The sequence below is a fragment of the Gekko japonicus genome, unplaced genomic scaffold, assembly GCF_001447785.1.
Source record: "Gekko japonicus isolate JY-2015 unplaced genomic scaffold, Gekko_japonicus_V1.1 scaffold237, whole genome shotgun sequence".
In the NCBI taxonomy this organism is placed as follows: domain Eukaryota; kingdom Metazoa; phylum Chordata; class Lepidosauria; order Squamata; family Gekkonidae; genus Gekko; species Gekko japonicus.
The window spans coordinates 1330244-1334726 of record NW_015161955.1 but is presented as its reverse complement, the minus strand read 5'-3'; the positions used below and the strand labels follow the sequence as shown (position 1 = coordinate 1334726).

Sequence of the window (4483 nt, the reverse complement as noted above, 5' to 3'; positions counted from 1 at the left end):
GCAGAGCTGAATCTCCAGATACTTTCTAATATGGTAGTCAATATCCAGATACACCATCCACAGGAAATAGGAAAGGTGGAGGAGACTTGGGGCCAAATGAGATTCAAGAAGGGCAGCAACAGATGGCAAGCCTTGAACAGAGCCCGCTTTGCGGGGAGTCGTGTCCCCCCCCCCCCGGCCCGGTTGTCTTATTTAATTTGCAAGGCTCTGCCAATCTTTGGAGGGGAGGTCCAGGGTAAATCAGGCTGCTTGGGGAAGAAGATGATCAGGAAATATCCCCTCAATCAGCTCTTTCTGTGAGCTCTGCCAGTGGCCTGGTTTATAGTTCTGCTCTTTGCTTGAGAGCAAAGGATTAGTACCCACTCACATGCAGACTGACTTCCATGTCCCAGGCTAGCCCAATCTCATCAGATCTTGGAAGCTAAACGGAAGTGGCAAAACACTGCTGCATGTCTCTTGTCTAGTAAACCCTGCAGGGTCACCATAAGTCAGCTGCAAATTGACGACACATTCCACTGCCACCAACATGCAGACCAAGGTTTAGTTTAGCACCTTTTAGAGCATTTTATGGAAGGTTGCTACTTTCTATGTTTTTCCTTTCCCCCCACATACTTGTAAATGTTGATAATGGATGTTGTTAACCGTTTTTGATCTTTAATCTTAATAAACTGAATTACATCAAAATTAGTCATTGTTTATTAAATCAGAATTGTACAAAATCCAGTGCGTCTAGCTCCATGACTTAAAAGTGGGCACTATCAGGAAATCCACGTGCAGCTATCAAAACAGGTGCCCCACTTTTCATAGATGGGGGGTGGACTAGTTGGGAATAGCAAATTAGTTGGGAATAGCAACTGCTCAGTGCTGTACAAAAAGCATACATGTTTTATTTTGTTCTTAAATATAAAGAAGCTACATTGGCCACCTATGACAAATCTCTGATAGGGGATTATACATATGAAAACTCATTTACACTTTTGGAATCTCACTTTGTCAGTAACAGCCTGCTTTTAGGTCGTGGGCATATGGAACCCATTGTAGTTTAAAGGTAAAGGTTCCCTTGCTTGAAAGCCAGTCGAGTCCGACTCTAGGGTTGCGGTACTCATCTCTGTTTCAAAGCCAAAGAGCCAGCACTGGCCGAAGACGTTTCCGTGGTCATGTGGCCGGCATGACTAAACACCAAGGCGCACGGCACGCTGTTACCTTCGCACCGAAGTGGTACCTATTTATCTACTTGCAATTTCTTGCTTTCGAACTGCTAGGTTGGCAGGAGCTGGAAGTAGAGACGGGAGCTCACTCTGTCATGCGGCAACCTGGGTCTCGAACTGCTGAACTACTAACCTTCCACAGCCTGCAGTTCAGCGTCTTAGCCACTTGAGCCACTGCAACTTTGTAGTTTAGAGCAATTCAAATGAGCAGCTTCGTCTGTGGGGTATCTCCTTTTGGAAACATGTGAGTGAATACTGACATGTTTCCAAGGTGGCTATTCCATTTTAATTGGGATGATATATTGCATTGTTAAAGTTTTGGTTTATAGATGTTGTAACACCATGAATTTTTAGGAATGGATGGGCTAGAGTTATGCACAGTAATCCTAAACAGAAGGTGTTGTAACACCATGAATTTTTAGGAATGGTTGGGCTAGAGTTATGCACAGTAATACTAAACAGAAGGTGTCAGAAGTAAGTCCCATTTTATTCAGTGTTCCTGGGATTGCAGCCCTAATGTAGTAATGGGCGTAGTTTATCAGAGGCTGAAACTGCTAACCTTTGTACACTTAACTTGGGAGGAAGCTGTTTGTGCACTTACGGCAAACTCATTGATTTCATCTTTTCCAGTCCCAATTTCAACATCATTAACAAGGAACAAGGCCTTTGTCCTGTGGCTCTGAATCATTATGGCTCCACCATTTCTTTGTTCTGGCAAAATGGAAGTTAATTGTGGTGATGTTATCACCATGAGCCCAGTTGCAACTCAACAGCGTGTTGTTCTGGGGTTTGGTCAAGTTGCTTTAAAGAAGCTGTTGTGAAATCACAGATGAGAAATACATTTCAGGGAAGAAACTGGTATTTTATTTTAGGCAATAAAGTATTCATTGGTTGGTTTTATGGTCAAACTGACTGGGCATTGCTTTGAGTATGATATAAACTGGCATTTGGTTTATGGATTAGTGACGGTCCAATCTGCAACTGAATTGAGATTGGGTCACAAGATTCAACCAAGAGAAGCAGTTGCACTTGCAGCTCAATTCCTGTGGTGAGATCTGTGACACACGCCCCGCCCCCCAAGAGCTGCCTTGCAGTGAGGGAGATCTGTGAGTTGCATTTCCCATGTTACCTCTGCTTCCACACTCAGTACTACTTTGGTACATGTGAATTGGGCTGGCATGACTGGCGTAGTTTCTTTTTCCTCCTTCCTTTTCTTGTTTGTCCTCAAAAAAAGCTTGGAAGTCACCATTGTGACAGCAGCTGTTTTTCTCAGATGAGAGTAGGATTGTTCCCAAAGTCACAAGGTTTTTATTTGTATGTTGTAAACCCGTAGAGAACTGATAAAAGCACTTGGAACAAAAGCTAGCCCGTAAAGAACACCCTTTTGGTAACAAGGGCAAATTTCTCCTTTGTTTGCCAGTGAAATATCGGAGCTGGCTTCCTAGAGGAATGTGAAATTTGAACGTGAAGATAGCTGGCACAAAGTTAGTTAGAAGGCCATTTGGAGGTTTCTGAACATTTCTGCCATGATAAAGGCCTGGTCCTTCAGGCATAAAAGCATTTAAAGATACTTCTTTTAGAAAGGGTATAAAAGCTATGCACAACAGAATAAGGAAAGGGACATTTTGTCCTATTTTGTCCATTAGTACATCATTTATTTTGTTCTTGTAAATTTACAACCAAGTAACACTGCAGTTGAATTATCCCCTAGTTCCACTAATCCATGTCATTCTGTCTTTGGTACTTCATTACTTACCCACTGTCAGATTGATAATCTGTGTTATTCTTTTCCTGGGATAGATATTTGAGAAGGGACGGATATGGCCTGCGTGTAAATTCAGCTATGGGCAATGTCTCCTTACCTTTGATGGATGAACAGTTCTGCACAGTCAGCTGAATGCAGGATTACTTTCTGGTTTGACTGGTAGTATAGGGTTGCAACTTCCCTGTGTGTTGTTAGGTTAGCTGATCAAGGAAGAAACTGCTCATTTGGCTGGCATGCAATGTTTGTAGCCATTCGCAATCTAGTAACTGCACGTGGCATTTCATGTTCAGGATAACAAGAAGAATTTCTGTGGCTCCTTTTTGTTATACTACAGAAACTAACTTGCTGGAATTAGTGGGGGTGGGGACAGCTTTGCATTTTATTGTTAATAAAGAGCTTTTACAGAAAAGTGGGGTATCCCGTAAAGCGTTCAAGGTGATACACTTGTCCCAACCTGTTTTAAGGTGTGCTGGTTTGCTTGGAAGCATACCCTGTGGGTGTAACTGAGCTTTGAACAGCACACTATGAGCTGTCACGTGGGAGACTTGGGAGTTGCCTGGCAATGAACCTGAGAGTGTAGGCATGTTGAGGCCATGGAAATTGCCTACATGATGCAACCAGTTATTAATGCACTGGATGGCAGCCGCATTGTTGTATTTACCCATCTTGTTCCAGTCATACCCTGGAGTTGGTAATTGGATAGATACGCACATACTCCAGAAGTACACACACTACTTTTTTAAAAATGACAAACGGTTTTATAGACGATGAGATCATCTAAAGTAAGCTGTCAGCATAAAAGCCGTAATTTGATCTTTGTTCCAGTCATACCCTGGAGTTGGTAATTGGATAGATACGCACATACTCCAGAAGTACACACACTACTTTTTTAAAAATGAGAAACGGTTTTATAGATGATGAGATCATCTAAAGTAAGCTGTCAGCATAAAAGCCGTAATTTGATCTGTGAGGAGTAAAAGTGGAGCAAGAGCACTAAAAAATATTCCCACACAGAAATGCTGCTGCCGTACTGCTTAGAATATATTTTATTAAATTCTGTTCAAGACTGCAGTAATCTTCTTTCTCCAATAAATGTCTGGGTCGTTATAGTGGCCTCTGTTGCTAAAATAATACTGGACTTGCAGCTGATAATCAAAAGCATATAATTTGACAAAGATGCAGTTATGCATGTGGAAAAAAATCCTCTACACTGCAGTCCAATGCAAACTTATACCCTTCTAAGCCCATTGACTTTGATGGATTTTGAAGATTTCAGGATTGCACTGTTAGATCATTAACTAGTACACGGTTTGTTATTAGCAAAGAAGGGTAGTATATCTATATTTCAAAAATATTTTCTGACTCAAAGATTTCTGTTCCTTGCCTGCCCCTCTCACCACAGCCCAAAATGCTGTTCCCTGTAGATGGGTATCCCCAGGAACAGCTTGCGTGGGAGTTCCACGTGTGCTACAAGAGGGGGCAATCAGCAGAAATTGTTCCATACCATCAG

General features: G+C 42.1%; 1 protein-coding gene across 1 annotated transcript in view; it reads left to right on the top strand.

Moving 5' to 3' along the window:
* Positions 1 to 4483, top strand: part of CRYL1 (crystallin lambda 1) — a 73625-nt gene that overhangs the window by 45250 nt on the left and 23892 nt on the right. The window lies entirely within an intron of this gene.